We start from the raw sequence: 24950 nt of genomic DNA, 5'->3' as shown, positions 1-24950 counted from the left end.
TTTGGTCATGTCCTTTTTCTGGGCAAAAATATTGGGGTGGTTTGCTATTTCCTTCTCTAGCTTATTTTATAGATGAGGAAACTGAGGCAAACATAGTTGAACGACCTGTCCAGCGCCCACAAGTAGTAATAATGTTAATGTAGTAGTACTACTAGTAGAGTAGTAGATGTCTGAGGCCAGATTCAAACTCAGGATGGAATCTTCCTGAATCCAGGCCTATCACTCTATCCTTTCATTACGCCTAGGGCCAACATGGTCTAATCTATATTGTAAGAATATCATTTTGGCAGTCAAGTGGAAGATGAACGAGAGTTGGTAGAGAGCTGAAGGAGGGAGATCAACCAGAAACCATATCTATCTATGTAACAGATCACAAACTCACAACCGGTGGGGGTTGTTTCCTTCTTTGTACTTGTATTCCATCAACCTAGTCCAGTGTCAGGCATTTAATAATTTTTTTTTCAATTGATTAATTGATATCAAAGTATTTGAATATAAAAATAAGAGAGGCAAAGGAAAGATAAACTGTGAGCTGGACTCTGAACTCAATGGGGAATAGCTTCTATTCAGTCAGGAAATGGATATGAATACATTTTCTACCAATTTCTTTATTCAGGAAATGAATATTAATTTACCACCTACCATATATATATTGTGCTAGATGATGAGGACTTATTTCTTCTTTTTTTAGTTGGTTGTCCATATCTCAAGATATACACTAATTTAACATTTAACATTGGATACATACAAGGTAAATGATGATGGCTTCAAAGTAGAGATCTAACCAAAATATTCTGAGAAACATTGAGAAGGTGGAGGATAATTCAGTATGGAGGAGTCAAATACGCTTCAATGAAGGAGATGGTATCTGAACTGAACTTTGCGGGGGATTTTTTTTATTTTCAACAGTATTTTAATTTTCCAAATATATGTAAAGATAGCTTTCAAAATTCATTTTTGTAATACTTTGTGTTCCAAATTTTTCTTCTTCCCCCAAAAGTAAGCAATCTGATATGTTAAATATGTAAAATCCTTTTAAACATATTCTCATATTTGTTATGTTGTGCAAGAAAAATCAGACCGAAAGGGAAAAAATAATGAGAAATACAATAACAAAAAGTGAAAAAAATGCTTTGATCAATAGTCAGCCTCCATAGTTCTCTCTCTGGAAATAGGGATTCACCACATTGTTGGGAAGAGCTAAATCCATCACAGTTGATCATCACATAATCTTGCTCTTATTGTGTACCATGTTCTCTTGGTTCTGCTCACTTCACTCAGAATTTGATAGGAATTTTGAAAGGCTGTGATGAAGAAAGAGTCAAATTTAACATTAACAATTCAAGTATTGGTGCTCTCAAAAGAAATAGAACAATGTAGAGAAAGGGAAGGTTAAGAGGGAAATATGATCATTTGCATTTTAGAAATATTACTGAATCACGAATTTTCAATATAAGAAATGACCTCAAAGAGTCCAATCCATATCTGGGCAAGCATACTTTCTATAATATACCTGAGAAAATGCTTTAAGTCATCCCAGTGAGTAGAAAACCACTCTTTTCTAAAACAATTCATCTCACTTTGGGAAAGCTCTCATTATTAAGAAGATTTTATTTATATCAGACCTACATTTGCTTCTTTTCAACTTCTATCAACAATTCTATTCATTATTTATGGAGTATTTAGGAGGATTAACACCCTCTTGGACCAATCTCTTTTCAGGGCTACTCATACCTTTTTGGTGTTCACTTCCTGTCCATTTCCAAAAACCTCAAGCATGTATAACATCTTCACTTGGGTAAAACCATCTTAATTGATGAGCTGAGCTAATAGTCCTCAAAATTATCGGTGAGTTGGGGGATCATTAGTCCAAGCGGAAGACTTCCCTGCAAATGGAAAAGAGGTTTGTTCCAAACAAAGACAGGGCAAAATAAATGCGGGGGTTCTCAAACTTTGTTTTCAGTATCTTTATCCTATTAAAAATTATTGAGGATTGGGGGCGGAGCCAAGATGGCAGAGAAGACACACGCGACTTTCTAAGCTCTTCTCTTACCCTCTTTATCAATATTATATCGAGCCTCAAAAGTAGTCTTGATCAAATTCAAAGATAAGAAGTAGAAAACCACCAGCTGAAGAAAATCTGCAGTCTCACCAAAACAGGTTGGTTCGGGGGCCAGGGGGAGATCAGCGAACAGGGAGAGAAAAGGTTCCGAGAGAGTCTCAAACCCAAAGTGAAAGCCCAGATCTCACACAAGTCGAGCCCCAACCCCAAAAGGGTTTTCCTTGGGAGTGATCCCACGGCAGGAGGAAGGCCCAGGTTAGCCCCAATCTGGAGTGGGGAGCCGGTTGGGGCCAAGAGTTTTCCAGGGGCGATTTGCCAGGGAGACATCAGAGTTTGCAGGGCGCAGTCGCGGTCAGCTGCAATACCACATTCCCACAAGAGGCTCCGCCTGGGGCAGTGACACTTTCACCCCCTTAGTCTCAGCCAAGGGCAACCCTAAACCAAAGCCACTGGGCACTTTAGCCTGGCCAGTGCTGAACCACTTCCTGTTGGGGGAAGGGAAGACTCACCAGAGCACCCCAACCGGAGCGAAACGGGTTACATCTCTCCCCTGCTCTGCAGAGGAAGCTGGTAACCCCTGCCTAGGAGACAACCCAAAGGCTTTAAAAACATGAAAAAAAAGATGAAAAGAACAACCAGCTTCTATGCAGAAAAAAGAGGTCAGCAAACCTGAAGAGACCTCAAACAGCAAAATGCATCAGATGTCCTTTACATGATGCTCCAAGAAGAGACCATTAAAAGACTCAAAAGAGAGTTAGAAGATAAATGGGGAAAGGAAAGAGAAGTTTAAGAGAGCAAAATTTGAAATACAATTGAAAAGAAAAATTCCCGGAATAGGAAACAAAATTTGGGAATTGGAAAAATAAAGAATTTTAAGAAAGTAGGATTTATGAATTGAAAGACAAAGAACACTAAGAAAGTAGGATCTTGAATTGAAAAAAAATAATTCACTAAAAAAAAATTAGTGAAATGGAAAAAATTCACAGACCAATACATTTAAAACCTAATTGGACAATACAAAAGAAGTAAAAAATAATGAAGAAAATAATTTTTAAAAAATTAGAACTGAACAAATAGAAACTAATGATTCATTGAAAAGGAATCAGTCAACAAAAACCAAAAAATTGACAAACTGGAAAAACCATGAATTATCTATTGAAAAAACGAAGACTTGGAAAATAGATTAGGGAGATAATTGAGGATTATTGGACTTCTGAAAACTATATGAAAAAAGAGCCAAATACTATTTTACAAGAAATCATCAAAGAGAACTGCCCAGATGTAATAGAATCAGAAGGTAAATAGGATTGAAAGAATTATCAACATCTTGAAAGAAACCAAAATAAAAAAACCCCAAGGAATATTGTGGCAAAATTTCAGAACTATCAGATTAAGGAAAAAAATTTTACAAGCAGCCAAAAAACCCATTTAAATACGAGGGCACAATAAGGATCACCAAGATCTTGCTCTCCAATTAAAGGAAACGAAGGGCCTGAAATATATATTCTGAAAGGCACAAGAACTTGGGATGGCCAAGAATAAACTACCCAGCAGGCTGAGCATTTTCCAGGAACAAGATGGACATTTAAGAAAAAATGAATTCCGTTGTTTTTAAAGAAAAAAAATAAAACAAAAAATTTGATTCCAACCAATAGAACCAAGAGATGCAGAAAAGGTAAAATAACCTTTAGAATTTATTTCGTTGTGGATATAAAAAAGAATAATGTATAATTTGATTGTACTGATATAACATAAAAAGGGAAGTAGATATGGAAAAGGATGATGGCAGAATAAGGTGGTAAGGAGGGATAAAAGAGGGAAACCAATCCCACAAAGAGGCAAAGGAAATTTCATTCTGAGGGAATTTAAGAGGGGGAGGAACATTGTGTGAATCTTACTCATCAGAGTTGGCTCAAAGAAAAATAATTGACATTTGTTTTAGAGAAAATTTTCCCCAAAAAAACGGGGAGAGGAAAAGGAAAGAAAGAGAATAAGGGAAGGAAGGGAAAGACTCAAAGTGGGGGGAGGGAAAAAGAGGGTAAGATTTGGGAACAAGAGGGGATATGTTTAAAGGGAGAAAGAGGGTTGGGGAGGCAAGAATAAGTAAAGCATAACGATGATGGCAGGAAATCAGATTTAGTAATTTAACGAATGGAATGGGATGAACCCCCATAAAGAGGAGGCAGACAGCAGACTGGATCAAAGTCAGAACCCCAATATGTTGTTACAAGAAAAATTTAAAAGGGAGATAATAAGAGAAAGGTAAAAAGGCTGAGCAAAATCTATTTGCTTTAGGTGAAGTCAAAGAGGGTCATCCTTATCCAGATCAACAAAAGTAAAATTGATCTAATTAAAAGAATAAGGAAGGAAACTACATCCTGCCAAAGGGAGATAAACAACGAAGAATATCAATATTAAAAATACACCAAGTGGTATGGCATCCAACTTCCTAAAGGAAGTTAAGAGAGTTGCAAGAAGAATAGACAACAAAACTGTAATAGTAGGAGATCTCAACCTTGCATCAGAATTAGACAAAAAACCTCAAAAGAAATAAGAAAAAATTAAAGAAGTAAATAGAATATTGGGAAAATTAGGTATGTTGGATCTTTGAGAAAATTGAATGGAGATAGAAAGGAATAACTTTCCCCAGTTCATGGAACCTATTCAAAATTGACAATATTAGGACATAAAGACCTCAATTAAATGCAAGAAAGCAGAAATATAAATTTTTTTCAGATCATGATGCAATAAAACTAATTCAAAAAAAGAAAATAAAACCAAAAAGTAATTGGAAACTAAAAATCCTATCTTTTAAAGAATGATTTAAGAAAATTATAGATACAATTAATAATTTCACCAAGATAATGACAATGATGAGACATATAAAAATTTGGGGATAGCCAAAGTTAAAGGGGAATTTTATTCCTTAGAGGTTACTTGAATAAAAACAGAGAAAGAAAGATTAATGAATTGGGTTTAAACTAAAAAAACTAAAAAGACCAAATTAAAAACCCCAATCAAATATTAAATTGGAAATTTAAAATTAAAAAGAAATTAAAAATTGAAAGTAAAAAAACATTGAACTAATTAATAAAACTAAGAGTTTTCTAAAAAGCCAATAAAATAGATTTTTGGAAACTGATTAGAAAAAGGAGAGGGAAATGAAATTATAGTTTAAAATGAAAAGGAGAACTTTCCAAATGAAGAGGGAAATTAGAGAAATAATGGAGTTATTTTGCTAACTTTATGGCAAAAATTTATAACCAAGGAAATGGATGACTACCTCCAAAATATAAACTTCCAGATAAAGAGGAGGAAGTAAATTGTTTTGAATAGTCCCATTTCAGAAAAAGAAATAGAACAGGAATTAAACAACTCAAGAAAAAATCCCCAGGACCAGATGGATTTAAGTGAATTTTACCAAACATTTAAAGAACAAATTTCCAATGCTATATAAATTATTTGATAAAATAGGAATGAAGGACCACAAATTCCTTCTATGACACAGAAAGGTATGATACCAAACCAGGTAGGCTGAAAACAGAGAAAGAAAAGAAGACCAATCTCCTAATGATTATTGATGCTAAATCTTAAAAAGAATTAGCAAAAAGACACAGAAAATCATCTCCAAGATAATACACTATGATCAAGTAGGATTTATACCAGGAATGCAGGGCTGGTTAATTCAGAAAACTATCAATATAATTCCATGTTAAAACCAAATTAAAAAAACCATTGATCATCTAGAGATGAAAAAGAGATAAATCCAAATCCACCAAAAAAAATTGAGAAGAAAAAATGGACTTTTTAAAATAACAGCAGCATCTATTTAAAACCATCAGTACATCATATGTAATGGAAAAACCCAACCATTCCAATAAGATCTGGAGGAAAAAGGTTGCCCACTATCAGCATTTTTATATTGTATTAGAAACGCTAGCTATAGAATAAGAGCTGAGAAAGAGATTAAAGGAAAAGAATAGGCAATGAGGAAACCAAATTAACTTTTGCCGATGAAGATGGATACTTAGAGAACCCCAGAGACTGCAAAAGTTAAGAAAAATCCAAACTTTAAAAGTTGTTTAAAATAAACCCACATAAGTCATCAGATTCTTATATATCACTAAAAAATCTAACAGTCAGAGTTACAAAGAGAAATTCCATTTAAAGTAACTATGATAATATAAAATATTTAGGAATGTATCCGCCAAGGAAAACAAAACTTTATAAAAATTAAGACCATTTTCCACAAATTAAGTCGATCTAACCAATTGAAAAATTAAATGTTTGGATAGGGGAGCAAATATAATAAAGATGACAATATACCAAACTAATCATTTATTTAGCGCCATACCAATCAGAGTCCCAAAAAAATTTTAAATGACCTAGAAAAAAAATAAAGTTCATATGGAAAACAAAAAGGTCAAGAATTTGGGAATTAATGAAAAACAAATAAAGGTTTAGCTAAGACTAAAATTATTATAAGCAGCATTAAAAATTATTTGCATTGGCTGAAAGATTAGTTGATCATGGAAAGATTAGGTTAAGGATAAAACAGTCCAAATATAGAACCTGTCTTTGAAAAACCCAAAGATCCCAGCTTTTGGGATAAGAACACGTTTGATAAAAATTGGAGAAAATTGGAAACAAAAGAAACTAGGCATTGATCCAACTTAACGCGAAACAAGATAAGGTCAAATGGGTTCAGACCAGGCAAAAGAATGAAAATTAAAAATTAGAGGAACACAGGATAGTTTATTCGACCTGTGGAAGGGGAAGGTCTTTATAACCAAAGCAGAACTAGAGATCATTATATCCAAAATAGAAAATTTGATTTCAAACTGAAAAGTTTTTTGTACAAACAAAAGAATGCAGACAAGATTAAAGGAAGCAATAAACTGGGAAAAAATATTTTACAGTCAAAGGTTCTGATAAAGGCCCATTTAAAAATATATAGAGAATTAACCTTAATTTAAAAAAATCAAGTTTTCTCCAATTGAAAATGGTCGGATATGAACAGAAATTTCAGATGAAGAAATTGAAACCATTTCTAGTCATTGAAAAGATGCTCCAAGTCATTATTAATCAGAGAAATGAAATTAAGACAACCTTTAAGATACACTACACACCTGTCAGATTCTTAAAACAGGAAAAATAATGATGATTGTTGAGGGGATGGAAATTGGGACATTGATGCATTGTTGGTGGAGTTGTAAAATCCAACCATTTTGGAGAGTAGTTTGAACTATGTCAAAAAGTTATCAAACTGGGATACCTTGATCCAGCAGGTTACTACGGGATTATATCCCAAAGAGATTATAAAGAAGGGAAAGGACCTGTATGTGCCCAATGTTTGTGGCAGCCCTTTTTGTAGTGGCTAAAACTGAAAATGAATGGATGTCCATCAGTTGGAGAATGGCTTAAATTGTGGTAAGAATATTTTGGAATATTACTGTTCTGTAAGAAATGACCAAAGGGATAATTTCAGAAAGGCCTGGAGACTTAAAGAACGATGCTGAGGAAATGAGGGACCAAGAGACTTATATACTTCAACAATACTTAGATGACATTCTGATGGACCAGGCCATCCCAGCAACGGACAACCAAACATTTCCAATGAGCAAAAAAACTGAACCAGCTATGCCCAGAAAAGAACCGGGAGATGACTAAAACCATTACATTGAATTCCAATCCCTATATTTATGCACACCTGATTTTTGATTTTTCCCGCCTATTGTACAATATTTCAGAGTCTTTCTTTTGTATAGCAAAATAACGTTTTGGCTTTTACTTATTGTGTATCTAATTTATATTTTAATATATTTAACATCTACTGGTCATCCCCATCTAGGGAGGGGTGGGGGGGTAAGAGGTGAAGAATTGAACAAGAGGTTTGGCAATTGTTAATGCTGTAAAGTTACCCCATGCAATATCCCAAATAAAGGGCTATTAAATAAAAAAATAAAAATAAAAAAAAAAATTATTAATCTCCAAAGGTTTTTGTTTATTTGATATTTATTAATTTACATATTGGAAATAAAAACTATTTTGAATTTGTAGACCCTCTAAAAGAGTTTCAGAGATCCCCAGGATTCTCTAGACCATACTTTGAGAGCCACTGGTAGAGCTTAGTCAGACTTTGAAGATTCCAAGGTACATCCTTAGCTTTTTATTGTCATCCTGACTTTTAATTTGCTCTTGGAATTCAACAAGAGAATGAGGCTGACAACTTTGTACAATTCTGACTCTCTTTTACCAAATTAGCACACAAATTAAAGCATTACCTATGTTGGTTTTCCTTGAAAATGAAGGATGAACAATAGCATCAAAGGAAAAAAAAAGTCTAATCCCTATTTTCTCTGACAGTCCTTCAAACATTCCAAGTCAACTCTCCTCTGGACAAAATGGTTGTTCCTTCCTCTCATTCTAATATGACAAGTAAATAATGGCCTTTACTATCCTGGTTGCCTGCCTCTAGGGTCTTTTGCTTATCAATATCAACATTTACTATTATTTTATTGTGATTTATTGAAATGAATTGGAAACAATGAATCCTTAGATAACAGACAAGAAAGATCAGAGAACTAATCTTTCGCATCCGGGACTGTATATCTTACTGTTTCCTAAAGCTTTTTGAGCCCCATAATTAATTTTTTTCCTTTCAACTGATCACATTGGGTCCAGATTTTGTCCACTAAAACCAAATCTCTTTAGAGAAACTGAAAGGGTGGTTATGTGAGTAGAGAGAAGGAGACAAACGCAAATGAGATTATGGAGAATTTATTTGTAAAATTTATGAATTTATGAAAGCTAGCAACTAGTTATATAGGTTGACCCAAAACTCATAGTGCAGTTTTAAGTTTTAGTAGCTTAAAACCACTTATGACAAAAATCATCAAAAAATGGTTTTTTTGTTCATATGTGCATTAAGGGAGAATGACAGGTTATAAACCTGGATAACTGGCCCATATTTGTCACATAAAAGAAAAAAGTTTATTCAAGTGTTTTATTTCTCAATTTGGGGGGATAATATTTTGTGCAGCACAGATATTAATTACTCGTTAAATCTTCTGTGCAATATATGTGTAAATCTGTCTGAATTGAAAGCTTTTTTTATTTGGAATTTCCTTTATGGCCTGTTCAATTTTATTTTCTGAGATTGGATTGTTTAAGATCTCTACTTCATACTCTGTTAATTTGCACATCTTATATTTTTATAGGTAAACCTCTATTTCTTTTAAATTGCTTGTTTTAATGACAAAATTGTGTACAATAGTGTGCTAATATATAACTGTGTATAATTCTTTTTATTTCTCCTTTTTAATATTTCATCTTATTTTTAAAAATTTGACTTTCCTCTATTGTTGATCAGGTTAGTTAAAATTTTATTAATTTGTTAGTCTTTTCAATGAAACAGCTTGCAATTTTCTTTATTGTTTCTATGTTCTTTGTATTTTCCATTTTTAACTATTCCCATATTGATTCTCAAGTTTTTAGAGAAAAACTTTCTTACTCTGGAAGTTCATTTTGTCCATAAGGCCTCTTCAAACTTCCTCCATCATGTCACAGTGGTCATCTCGCTCTTGAAGTTCATTCCTCTCTTGAGATCCCTTTCTCAAATTGGTCAATTCCTTCCAGAACCTCAATTTTAAGAGAAACACCAAGGCCAACTATGTCTTCATTCCTTCCCAGATTCTTCTACTGACTTTCCAGACTTTTCTCCCTAACCTTCTATGTTAGTTCCTTCTTCCTAAATGATCCACTCCCAATCTTTCAACTTCTTTTTTATGTATGGTTTTCTTCCATTAGCTTGTAAATTCCTTTGAAGGCAGGGACTTGCAATTTTTTTTAATTTATTGACTGTTTTTAGCATAAATCCTGGCAAATAGTAAGCACTCAATAAATAATTATTTATTTGTTCTTTAATGCTTGTTTGTGTATTATTGATCATCTAGGCTTTTAAATAGCATATTAAAATTCAGTTGATAATCCTTTCATTTTCTATTGCTCTGACTCTAAAGCCAAACAGGCCGGGTTTCAAATACACCTTTGATATTTTTCAAGTTATTTAACATATCCTAAACCTTAGTCTCCTAACCTATATCATGACTAGCATGAACAAATGGCCTCTATAATCCCTTCAGGTCTAGATCAATGTTGGAAAGAAACAATGAACTTTTCCCAACTCTATCCTAAGTATATTTTTTTCTCTTAGTACTACTTTAGCAGGATTCCCTAAATTTCAGCATGTTGTCTCTTTACCATTTGCTATAATATAATGGTTTAATTGTTTCTATGGTTTTATTCCCCCATCCATTTTTCATATATGATTAAATCTTCATTTTGTGTTTTTATATTGATTACTATTTAATGTATTTTGTCTAAAACTCATATGATTAGCATTTCTACATTTTAAAATTATTTTAAATTTCTCTGTGCTGAGGTATATAGGTGAAAGGTCCTACTCTAAGTTGTATTTGTAAGTCATCTGTAAAATATGTGTGAATGTAAGTTAAAGGTCTAATTGTAAAGTATGGATGTTTGTATGTACATATGGGTAGGTTGAAATCCCACATGTGAAGGGTGTATTTTTGAGGGTGTTTTGGTGTGTGTGTGTGTGTGTGTGTGTGTGTATATGTGTGTGTGTGTGTGTGTGTGTGTGTGTGTGTGTGTGTGAAAGGCCTTCATACAGGGGCTATCTGTGTATGTAGAATTTTAAATGGATTACTATTGAAATGTTTTAAATATTTGTTAGATTTCAAGGTCATTCCAAATCTTATTATTGCTTCTGGATAAAAGCTGATGTGTGTAAGGTATGCATAATACAACAAAGCAAAATTTGTCTGTGTTATGAAGAATATAGTTTCTTTTTTGAAAGGATATCATGTGCGACTGAGATATGCAAAATCTTTAATGTTGTCATACAGAAGACAGCATAAGCCTTATTGATCTAACTTCTCCCTTAGGGTTTCTTTATTTTGAGAGAATTCTTTTTATTTTAATTTTTGATAATGTTTCTGTTAAATTTATCCAAGTTGAAGGAAAGAAAATTCTATGGCTATTGTGTTAATATTTGTCTTTTTTGAAATTTACTTTACTTTTCCTTTATTACTTTAGATGTTAAACCATTTGGTATAGATATATATTTATATTTATAAATCTCTATATCTCTATTAGTTTACACTTCTGGATGTGTATATATGGATGTGTGTGTATGCAGATACTGTTACTTGATTTGGGTGCCCTTAAGTATAATAGAATCTCTATTGACTTCTCTTAATGCTATGAATTTTAATTTCTATTCTGATATCAATATTGCAATTTTTACTCTTTGGAATCATCTGCTACACAATCAATTTCATTCCACCTTCTTATTTGTATTCTTATTTAATTTTTCAGAAGTGTTTCATGCATGCAATCAATTGCTGAGGTAAATCAATCAGTCAATGGACATTTATTAAGGACTTAATTTACAGCAGGAACTGTGATAATTGCTGGGGATTTTAAAAAATGATAAAAACAGTCCCTGCCATCAAGGAACTAAGGTTTTATGTTTTCATTTTTCTTCTTAATCCATTCTGAAATTCTCTTTCATTTTATTGGATTAGTGATCTGATGTTATGATTAGTAATCTGATGTTATGATAATTATGTTTGTATTTTCATTCATTTATTCCTTTTTATTGATTTTTCTTGATCTTCTATTGTAGAAAAATGACACTATTTCCCTAAACTGGTTTTAGTTATGCTACTTTGAGATGCAAAATGATTCCTCATTCTACCTCATTCCCAATTATCTTCTTCATTCCTAATAACTTTAATTAACTTTAATTTGCCTATTGATAGATTCATAAATATATGCATAGATGTATACACACATACACATATCTGTATATCTGTGTATATATTTTCTTTATTCCTCCACTTTGATCTTTTTTTTCTCCTCCTTACTCAGATAAGTGCTTCAGAAATAGATCTCAACCATTTAACTTAACCAGACTTTCTTTTTTGGTCCCATTTTATGAGAAGTTTTCATTTATTGTGTGTGTGTGTGTGTGTGTGTGTGTGTGTGTGTGTAGGTTCTATTCAATTTCAGGTTCTTCTGAATTGTATTCTTCCATTCATCATATATAACTTCAGGCCCTCAATCAACTAGAACCAGGTATACTACGTCATCAATAAAGATTCTAGGGAACCTCAAATTGTATTTCATCCTTAATCCCTTTGGCCCAAGCCCCTACTGACTGGCTAGCCATGTAACAACTCCTTACCTTCATTGTTAGTTGCCAGTTATCAGAACTCTATTTCCATTTTACCACTTCTTATGTCAATTATCTTTTACAAAGGACATATAGACCCAAAATATAGTAATAAGAAATATTCAAACATCCCCCACAGCCTGAGGGAGGAAACACAGAGGAAACAGTTTTTCCAATTATTCTATGTGGGGAAAGAGCATCAACAGGGAAAGTTAAATCAGAGATTCACACATCACAACTTGGGGTGGGGTACAATACTGTGAAATATCACCTTTGTTCCAAGAAAGTAGTTTTATATCCCCACAAATAAGAACAATTATAAGCTAATCCTTCCCATCATGAGAATATTCATAATAGTGCCCAATTCATTTCTTTTGTTTGGGTGAAATTTTTTTCCATCCAAGATTAGGCCAGTTAATGGCAAATGTTACTTGGGAGTTCAACCTGAGTTACTTTGCTTTTTGGAAAACCCATGTCCATTCTTTTCTGAGATTTTTCAAGGTTGCTGAGTTATACTACATAGATTGAATGAAGATCTTTCATAGAAAAATGTTCACCTGTTAGCCAAATTTGTTATTTCATATAGAAATTGTAAGATTTAGCAATTCCATGCTTTGAAGGTTCAAGTATAAAACTGATTTTGTTGGTAATTAAATAAGTTAATACATTTGACTCAGTAGCTCTGATATGCTTGCTTAGAATGTTTGTTTGCTTTTTAATTATTATGTCCTCCAAATCTCTCATCTTTAAATTACCCTTAAGAACATCTTCAAGGAACAGTAAATGTAATTGTCAAAGTACAGTTACTTTAGCTTGTGGAGAATGAATGTAGTCCCTTAAAGTAATTGCCTTTTATTTCTCTTCTGCCATATTTTTTACACTTCTTTGATTTTAATTTGCCATTTTCTCTTTCAGAGTCAAAAGATTTTCAGAAATATTTTTCATTATAGTATCTAAATTTTCTAGTTTATTATTTGCCTTGCTTCCATCTCAATATCAGCCTTAAAAACTATCTTTCTTTTCTTTTTTCTTTTTTCTTTTTCTTTGAAACTTTCTGAAGTTTCTTGCTATTGTTCCACAATCTCTGGAGGAAACACAGAGAGGTTTAGTTTATTTTCACTGGAATAATAGTTTACTTTTCATCATAGTTTAAAGATTGTTCAGTGCAGTATGAACTCTTTTAAAGTTTAATTATTTTATTTCTAACTTTTTTTTGGCTTCTCATAAGTTTGTCTGCTTGGGAACTAGGCTTTTCTTAGTCCTTCTCACTTGGATTTTTTTTTTAATATTTGAGTCCTTTCCTTATATTTTCAGGAATTCAGGGTTGTATACCATCTCCCTCTTATTAAGGTTTATAAGTTGGATAAATTTATGGAAAACATCTTCATCATTTCACCAAACGTGATATCCATTTCTTGTTTTCAAAAAACCCAGTTTCTTCAGGTGACCCAATTATATGTCAGAATATTTTTGGCCTGCTGATGTGATAGAATCATAGACTTGTAGAAAAGATCATAGAAATCACCTGGTCCAGGTTCCTTATTTTATAATGAACGAAATGATAACCATTTGACTATAAACTGTTTGACTTTTCCAAGGACACACAATTAGTATATGGCAGAGGTAAAACCCTAGTTCCTTTTCTTTGTTATTTTATTCATTTGTTTCTTTCCCTCTCTCCTTCCCATTTTCTTTCATTCCTTTCACATTTCCCTCTTCCTATACTTCTTTTCTTCCTTCTCTACTGATTTACTTTCCTTATTTTGTCCTTTTATTTATCTCTTCTCTCCTTCCTTCTCCCCTCTTTTCCTCCTTTTCTTCTTCATACCATTCACCTAAAACCCTAGTCCTTTGGAGTCCAATCCTAATGCATTTTCTCCTATATCACAATGGACTACATGGTAGCTACTGGGAAAGCCTTAGCAGTTGCTGTAAAATTTGAGTGGGTTTTACTGCTTTTCTTGTATTTATAGTTTGGCAAAGAACATGTGGACTATATGGATTCATTAAAAATATAACTACTAAAATTACTGGAATTATGTATTATAAAATAATTTATCTAATTGATGCAATTAATTTTTGGTTTATGTTATGTTTGAAGTAAAATGTAATAAAATAAAATTTAAAAGGCACCCACACGTACAAAGGACTAAGTGCCTGCAATATTTTAGTTTCTTTTTAATTACTCCATTTTTTACTTTGAATAGCTTAGGAAAAAAATATATTCAACTCTAAGAGCAAAACACCTGATGCTGTCTAAATATAGAATTTAATCCATTTGAGTTGAGACATTGAGAATATATCATATGATAACCCAACATTCAGAAATATTATGTGAATGGCGATTATTGGGCCACTATTTCACATCTTTGCTTAGACCTGCAATCTCATCAAAGTGGTTATTCATTCCATGAGCAATGTAGATGACAATCTCTCTGTGCAGGCCTACCCAGTGCAACTCTCCTTCACATACTTCAATAAAATTCAACACTAAGGGTTCTTTCAGCATGCCTTCTTCATAATATCTTCTCATTGCATCGATATAAATAGAGCATCTGGGAGGATGTGGTGGTTCCTTTCACTCACTATATGATCTCTACATTTTATCAAGTCATAGATTTTTCTAACAACCGACTTCACACTTCTTTTCTTGCATGAATCCTAAATTGTAACGCTTCACAGTCTGTTTTTACTTAAGATTTGTTTTCTGGTGTCTTTTATATGATTTTCAACTCCAATTCTTTTGTGATTCATAGAAATATGTCATCAATATATAAATCCTGATGTTTTCTTGAAATAAGAAGAAAAATCATCTTGAAACAAAAAAGTCTCTTGGTTTCAGTCAGAATTTTTGTATCATTAAAAGAACTATGTAATTCCTCCAAAGAAGTGCCTCTAATTCTTATCCTTCTGTTGTTTTTTGGGTCTATGTTATTGTCCATTTATAGTGTCTAGCTCTGATATGGATGTGATAGACTGCCTTTGTAGGACTCCTTCATCAAATGACATTTTAAATTTATTTAAATCTATTTAATTCAATGTATTAAATTTAGATGAAAAAGCTAAGTGAATTATCCAAGGTCATATGAGTTGTAAGTGGAAGAACTAGCATTGAACCATATCCTGGATCCAAACTGAGATTATCTGGGCAACATCATATCAAAGTCTGAACAATTCACTAAAAATTCAGTTTTTTTTTTCTAATGTGTATAATCAGGCTCAGCTTTTTTGAGTGATTTAGGTCTTTTAGGAAATTCTTCCAGTATCTTTTAAGGATATCCATAGTTAATATAGTCAGTACAATGCCTTTCCTAAACATGAGGAACTAGAAAAGAATGTCTCTATCCCATAATTCTATTCCGAGTCTCTTCTCTAATGGCAGTATGCTCCTTTGGCATGCACTTGTCACCTTATTTCCTGTGAGCTCCTTGAATACAAACACGGCTTATTATCAGTGTTCAACACAATGCCTAATATATAGGTTTTTAAATAAATGCTAGTTGACTGACTGTTTTTTGCATGAGTTATTATAATAATCAGAACGTCTGCAAAGGTATTTCTGTCATTACATTTTTCAAAGAATCTTTAACTGGAAAATTGAATTAAATAAAATATTATTAGGAGAAAATGACAACAACGTTAATCAGAATTCTTTCATTATAACTTAGTTTTATTCATTCAATTCCTTAGTATGCTATCTTGTACAAAGTGGGGGTTAAAAAACTATTGATTTGGCAAATTATTACATACAGAAATAATTCATCAATAAAATATAAGCTCTGTGAAGGTAAAGGTCTTTTTCTTTATTTTTTATCCTTCTATCCCCAGTATCAGGCATTTATGGCACATACTAGGTGCTTAATAAGTGCTTGTTGGGTGAATGCTTGATTCAACTCCTCCATTTTAATTCTTTCTACAGAACTGAGTCTTATTCAGTTTGATATTATGATGGTAACTTTATTTAGACAAATATAATTTTGAGGAAACCCTAGCTTATTATATATTTAAAATGCATTAGGGGAAATTGGAGCAAACAGCTTTCTCTAAGAAAAAATAATGGCTTCATTTTTTCATATACTGGTTCTGAAGGAAAATAGTTTATCTTTTAAGAAAGAACATCTTCAAATAGAATCAAAAACTTTTGTGAACTTTTAGTCCAGTGTCTCTTGATGGTGATGGTGAATTCTCAGAGATTAGAAATGCATAGCATAAGCTCAGGAAGGTCCTGACAAACTTTAAATAGACTTTCAAAATGGACACAGAAATGTAATTTATGCTTGTTGTCGGAAGATTTGTGGAGACTGATTTGGAGAAGCACATTAAGTTGCTTAATATATTTTTGTCTTCCAACTATCTATATTTTGGAACATGGGAAGTATGCAAATAAATTTTGGTGGAAGCAATGTCAGTATTGATGATATGATGTAATTTGTAAAGTCTGATGGAATTAGAGATTTGAAGAACTATATAATCTTGTGAAGGTGAACACTTAGAGGAGCACCTCTCTCCTAATGCAAGACTCTTTTATGGCATTCAGGAAATACTGTGGTGAAGTTTCTTTTTTAATTATTTTTTCTAATTTTGTTTTTAACATGGAATAAAATAAGCATTTCTATCACATAGTCTACATATAGATAAAGAGATAGATACGCATATTTATATATCTATAATCTATATCTATATAAAGGATAATTGCACGTGACTACAAATATATACAATTTTTATTCCTTTAAAATATACGATAAAGTTATTGTGTAAATTTCTTTTTTTTCTTTCCCCCCTTACCCTAGGCATGATTACCATTAGGCACAAATAGATATATGTATGTATATGTTATATATATGTATATATATATATATATATATAATTGTTCTTTATATATTTCTATTTATCAGTTGTTTCTCTGGATGCAGATACAATCTTTTTTCATATATTCTTTTTTGTGAATTTGAGTATTTTTAATAATCAGAATGACTTATTTACTCAAAGTTGTTTTTAAAATGATATTGAAATTACTGTATACAATATTCACTTAGTTCTACTCATTGCTTTTCATTACTTTGTATATCTATCCATGTTTTTCTAAGATCAAACCTATCATATATTTTAGCATAGTAACATTATATCACAATCATCTACCACAAATTGTTTAACCATTCTCCAATTGATGGGCACTCCACAATTTCCAGTTCTTTGCCAACCCAAAGAAAGTTTATAATTTTAGAACACATAGGTTCTCTTCCCTTTTTTCTAATCACCTCTGGGGAAGAGCCTAATAGTGGTATTGCTGGGTCAAAGACAATTGGAAATATAATTCTTTGGACATAATTTCAGATTACTCTCCAAACTGGTTAGATAAGTTCACAATTCCATTGACAATGAATTAGTGTCCCAACTTTTGCACATCTGCTCTAACATTTTTCACTTTTCCTTTCAATCATTTTCATCAGTGTAATAAGTGTAAAATTATATCTCAAGGTTGTTTTAATTTACATTTCTCTAGTTAATAATGTTTTAGAACATTTTTCATATGGCTATAAATTGTTTTAATATCTTCATCAAAAAGATGCTTGTTTATGTCCTTTACTCATTGTTGATTGGGGAATGACCTATACTTGTAGACTTTGCCAAATTCCTTATATATTTGAAATGTAAAATCTTTCTCTGAGAAACTGTCTCTAAATTCCCGCCCGTCCCACAGTTTTCTATTTTCCTTGAACAAGTCCAAAGAATAAGACTTCTGACATTCACGAGGTTATTTTATTTTTATTTGCATTATAAGATAATCCTATTAGAAAAGTATTTCTCATATTCCACCAAAATCTATCTCCTTAGAAATACTCATGTATTATTTCTAGGCTGTTTACCAAGCTGGTTACAACACTTTGGCATCACACTAGACTCACATTGTGCCCAAAGCAAGCATAATTCCTAGTTCTTCACTACATTATTACCTCCCCACTCATATCTTTTATTCTCTAGTGATGTAATTGAAATTTAAAACCTAAATATAAGACTTTCTATTTTTCCCTATTGAATTTGCTATTTAGGGTTTTAATTCATACTATAAGTTGTCAAGGTGATTTTGAATTTTGATTCCATCACTCATCATATTTGCTCTCTTGCCCAGCTTTATATCATAACATATAAGTTTTATAATTATGCCATCTATCTCTTCAGCTAAAGCAGTGAATTTAGTCTACTGATACTCACAATCCTCATTGTTAAATAGAACAGCCTGGCAATTCTTCCCTAGAAATCTGCATATAGATTGGCATCATAATAACTGATACTCCTCTTTTAAGTTTGTGAACTATATTGAAAACATTATTTCCTTGATCTTCACAAAAATTCGATTGGTATATATTGTAGGTACTATTATTTCTGTTTCATAAATGAGGAGGAAAGTCTTAGAGAGTTAAATGATTTCCTTAAAGTTACATAGCTAGTAAATGTCAGAGGCAAGATTCAATTGGTGAGCATCTGCTATGTTTTAAATTCTTAGTTATACAAGAAATGTGGTACTATTAATATTTTGTAGAATACGGAGACTTTTTTCTTATCAGTGGTTTTTTCCCTTGAGATAGAAATAGTTTGTAGTTTTTTGAGAACTTTTGTCCACATTCTTTAAACATTTATCTGTTGAAGAATAGCTATTAGATGATAGATAGATAAAAATTATATATATGCATGTATATGTGTATGTATGGAGAGAGAGAGAGAGACAGAGAGAGAGACAGAGAGAGAGACAGAGAGAAAGATGGGCAGAGAGAGAGAGTCAGGGAGGGAGAAGGAGAGAGACAGAGAAGTTTATATCTTTTTGATACTAAACACTTATAGAAATATTTAGTACAAAGATTCCCTTCCCTCCCCATTCAGCTGTCTCCCTTCTTATTCTAGTTCCATTAATGTCTATGCAGAAATGTTTCAGTTTCAAGTTCCTTCTTCTGCTACAGAGTATTATATTATTTTAGTTACTTTCTTTAAATCTTTTAAAGATGACACTACTCCCATTGGCTCTCTTTTACCTCACTCCTGATTCCCCTCTTTTCATTTGATATTTTCCCTTTTTTTTTCATTTGCTAGTTTTGTTGCTTACTTTTTAAATTTCATTTTTATATTCCTTTCCAAAAAAGATTTCTTTCATTTTCTTAATTATCTTCCTTCTCTCTGTGTTTACTCTTGACTCTTTTAATTCACAAGTCTTATAACTATCTGGTTTCTTATCTCTGTACTATTCATACAATCAAAGCTTCCAAAGTATCCATCCTAGACTTTCTTCTTTAGATACTTACTTGTAGGACTTGCCCCATGACTTACTCCCAGAATGATACTAATTATTGTAGATATCAGGGAGGACACTGCCTTGGGGGTTCTTTATTAAAAGTTTACAGAAAAAAAGACTTAGAGAATTTCATCTATATGTTAAGAGAGTTTATAAGAACTAACTGGAACAGGAGTTCAAGACCATTGACCAAGATGAATTACCTATGTATTTCCTTTATTCATGCTGATTTCGGTTAATTGCTCAGTACAAGAGAATAGTGACAATCATCCAGTGAATCAGTAATATCATTTTACTTAATTCTTTGGTAGTTGTTTTCTAATCAATTATTGCATTTGAATGATGTAAGCTACTCTTGACTGATGCTGATAAGAACGGCATAAAATATATCCCCAAGAGACTATGGATTCATATACATTACCCTGTGGATTTTTCAAATGTCAAACAGAATTTTGCTCAATAGTTAAATTGTAAATGCTTTGGAAAATTCATAATTAAATTGATCACCAAGATTTATTAATAAAAATCGACTATTTGAGTTATTTTTGCCATCTTAACAGATATACTATTTCTCATGAATCATAAAATCATAAAAATACATCTCAGTTATTACTTGCTTTAAATTTTGAACAACCTTTAATATCATGAATTGGACACTCTATCCACTAATGACAATCACAATCCTTCCATATCTTGGTAGATACTGCCATTCAGTTCTATGATTTCAAAAATTGGTGACCTAAAGTCTTATCTTTTAAGTCTTTCTGAAATTAGCTAGAATAGTCCTCAGATGACAGAACATTAAGCACATTTCTGAGTCCAATCATAAAGTCTTCATTGGATCCACTGATTATGCCCTGCATCATTATGCTATGAAGCATAATCATCAAGAACTTTGTGTCCTCTCTACAACTGTAATGATCAATCAGATTAGAAATTTGGTGGGGTAATCAGCAATTTAGATACTCAATCTTAACATGAATCATTTCTTTGAACCTGCATAGAGCACAGGATCACTTCATTAGGCCTGAACTCTCGTTCTTCTCTCTGATATTCCAGGGGAAAAAGGAAAAAAAAAAAGTCATTTTACTAGATCTTGAGCTATTAAGAAGATGCTCCAAATGGGATATAGGACAATATTTGCCTTAGATTCACAAGACTTGATTCTAAATTTGGACTGATATTTAATATCCCTATGATCGTGGACAAAACATGTGAAACTTTCTAGTCTTTGTTTCCATCTTTGAAAAATGGGGCCGATAATAATACTTGAATTACTTACTAAGAAAGTGCTTTATAATCTTTATATGTGAGTTATTTATTACCATTCCATGGATGAAAGAAATGAGGAGATCATGAAAATTATGCAAGCTGGGAAAAAATGTTTGTGGGTTGATTTTTTTAACCTATTTGCAAGGCTAATTGGATTGTCAATAGATATCAATCAGAATATTTAAAAGAAATGGAGTGACAGCACTGCATTCCATTGCATGACTTCAGCATGCCTCCTTTTAATAGAACTTGTCTGCATTTGACATTTATTTTCTCTTCCTTTTAATATTTAGCAGATATCCATTTTTTAAAAAAAATATTATTCTTGGCATTGTTCAGCTATTGTGTACATTTCTGTCAAATATGTAAAAAATGAGAAAAACTTCTCTGGCTCAGACTATATCTGATTTATATGACAAAACTCAGTATCTTCCCATGTTTGCCAAAGGAGTCTTTCAAACCTCAATCATTTCATGTAATTTACAAACATATCTTAAAGGAAAGAAGTTGTTTTTCTAGGGTAGTCTGCAGAGCACATGTTTCTGTCTGGGTTTAGATACCAGGAGGAAACTGGCCCCTGGGAACACCATTAAAAAGCCAGGAAAGAAAAACTCTTCTTCCATGAGTTACCTGAACTATGAATATTTTACAAATGAATATACCCATGTCAGTAACATGCTAATCAAAAAAACAGGAAAACATAGCTTTCCAAAATATATATATTTTCTACAAATAGGAATTTTTAAAAATCACTCATGACCACCAGCCTTGTATAATTCTAGGGAAAAAAAATATGATTCAAAAATGTACTCACCTCCACAAAAGTCCTCCTATTAATTCAAGTGATGTAAGTGTTTATTTTTGCTTGATGTTTGTATAAATCTTTTGATAAGCTCTACGTGATATCAGAGGCCTACAAAAGAAAACAGCAAGCTTAGGAGTTCCAGAGACCTAGAATATGACTGCTAGGACTTAAGATATCACAATATTTTCAAATTTGCATGAGCCAAAACAATTCATGTTAGAGGTTATTTATTCATTCATGTATATTTTGAGAGAAAAATGTTATTAAAATGTTAATAAAAGGTTGATGGAAAGGTAAAGACTATCTTAATCTGCTTGTGATTCTTCCCAACTCATTTATTATTATTATTTTGCAAAACATAATTAGGGTATGCTGCTGTAACTGTGTTCCAGAAACATATTTGTTGGCAGCTGTTACCATTATCCTAAGTATACATTCTTCTGTATTTGAATTTATGCCTTCTGGGTCCATTCCCAGGACTAGATAGATTGCTTTTGGTACTATAGTGCAAGGGGAGAAAAAAAGCGTTTATATGTTGAATTTCTAATGAACATCCAAAAAAACATTCTTTAAAGATGTATTCGAGTACGTTGTTGTAGCTTTCTGCAACCATTTCATTTATTTTCCCTTGGGATTTTTGTAGAATTCAATTTATGAGATCAGTAACTTCAACCTAGTACAATTAATACATATGGCTTTTCTTCAATTAATTGGATATCTTTGAAGATCACAATCGGCAAATGATCAACCAATGTGTTCTATAGGATACAGGGCCAACTTTGTTCCCAGGAAGACCTGGATAGAAGCCTTATTTCTGACCCAAGATAGCTGCAGAACCACTGGCAAGTCTTTGAATCTCTCAGTACTCCAAATGGTTCTCTAAAGTTGTAAGATCCAAGTGATTTGTCTTTCTGCTTTGTTGAAGAATATTTCCTAACTATGAGTTCACCAGATCAATTAATTATAAATCTAGATGTCCCTGCCTCTCTAAAAAGACCATATTTTTAGTAATAGGTTTCTTTAAAAAAATGAAAAGCTACAATTCCTAATTCTAAAATATGTGATTATATTCTCAAATTCAAAGTCCATGTCATATATTTATAGCACTCACCTATGTGCAATTCTTCAACACTTAACTAAATTTTGACTTTATCTGTAAGAATATACAATAAATCTCCCCATCCAACCCCCCAAAAAACAAACAACAAATCAAACAAATGAATAAACAAAACAATACAGATCACAATGCAATTCCCTATTTTATAGTTCTTTATAATTCTATAGATTATTCACTCAATAGGTCTTCCTCTGATTCTTTAATTCATTCCAAGAATTGGAATGGTTTGGTTGTTTAGCCTGAGAAAGGACCTCAGAGTCTAGTATCTTATTTTGCCATTATCCTGTTTCCATTTAGATGCTGAATATTTGAGTCCTTATCAGCAGACAGAGACTTCTACTCTAAACAGCAACTTCAGGTAATAACGGATGGGTATTTTCACTGTGGAAATCAATATTTGAAGGATAATTTTATATTTTAATGGTCTCTTGTCAAATCCAGATTTGTCAAATCTAAAGAAAGGAACTGGTCTGCAGTAACATGATCTTTGGGAGAGAAATCTGGGGGTTGGAATTCTAATCAATGCTTTCTTAGTGACTTCAAATATAACAATGGCGGTAAGACCTGTTTTCATACTATATGTCACATAAAAGCTCTGAACAAAATACAAACCAGAAATTCCACGATCTGATGGCAGCAGCACAAAATGGACCTCTGGGTAAATATCAGTAAAAGTTCCCACAATCTGTTTTTAAAGACAAATACTTTTCTTTTAAGGCTCTTTCTGTCTCCTATGTTCAAATGGATAATTATAACTTGGTTAAATGTTTTTGTTTTTAATCTCTGAGTATCAAATGATAGAAGACTATTAATAATACCTGAGTGGTACCAAAAGTAGAGTAAAAGCATTATTTTACTCCACAATTGAACAGTTTACATGTGAAGATTTTTACATTTATCTCATTCGCATAAAATGTTGTTGTCATTGCTACATAACATTTTTTGCATGTTCAGAAAAAAAGCCTATTTGTTATATCCAATTTTTCATTAGTCAATAAAAACAGCATATTTATGTCATTTTTATTGGCAGATTTGTCATTATTCTGATGAGCCTCTTTGAATAACATTGAGTTACAAAATATGGAGAGTTTTGTACTTATTAATTGCAAAATTAGTAACTCCAATTTTTTTTGGCAAATATAATATTTTTCTAGTCTAATAAAGTTGTGATTTTATTGATGTTGGTGCTCCCTTCATGAAAGCATAACCAAAACCTTTTGGTATCTTAAAAGATGGTTATGTAGATAGTTTTGGTCAAAAACCATCTTCATCATCATCATCTTGCAGCCAAACTTTTTAGGATAAGTCTCTTTGAATTTACTTATATTGGTTCCCAAACACCTTAGTAAGGTCTTCCTGAATGTGTATACTGCTAAAAAAAATTCTCAAAGTCATGTGAATGCAAAATGGGGCATGAGAGTAGCATATCAGTGGAGGAAATTATTTTTCTATAATGTTAGACTGTTACTAAATGTGGACAACTAAAGTAAAATAATTTTAGTGATTTAAAGAATAAAATTATAGTCTTTAAAAAATGACTATGGTACTAAAAAATTACCACCATGATTTTTTGTAGGAACAAATCCTATCAGATAATTATGTTTTTTTTCCTTTATAATATTACAGTGTGCATATTGACTAATTAAAGGAATACATGTAATTTCTCTGATCACAGCAATATCCCAGCTTTTTTCCCAGCTGGACACACACATTTTGAAAGTTTGTTTGAAGACTTCAATTGATAGGCAACCTGATCCCAACAAAGGTGTCCTGAATTTCCACATTAGGATAATTTTCATTGTTAGGAATTTTTCCTGATATCAAGGCTATATTTGTTATTGTTTCAACTTCTGCCCCTTGCTTTTGAATTTATTAGATACCTGTTATATACTAAGCCCTGTATTAAGTGTTGGGAATAAAAAGAAAGGCAAAAGCAATCCCTGTTCTCAAAAAGCTCACAGTTAGACGGGAGGAGGGTAAAATGTTCAAACAACTATGTAGAAGTAAGACATATGCTAGATAAATTGAATATAATCTGAGGGGAATGTACTAGCATTAAAAGGAATCAGGAAGGGCTTCTTTCTTTTGATAGGGTTTTAGTCAAGATTTGATTGAAGTTGGGGAAATCAAGAGGCTAAGATGAAGAATGAA

This window comes from Sarcophilus harrisii, chromosome 1 (genome assembly GCF_902635505.1).
Source record: "Sarcophilus harrisii chromosome 1, mSarHar1.11, whole genome shotgun sequence".
NCBI lineage: Eukaryota > Metazoa > Chordata > Mammalia > Dasyuromorphia > Dasyuridae > Sarcophilus > Sarcophilus harrisii.
This window is presented reverse-complemented; position numbering follows the sequence as displayed.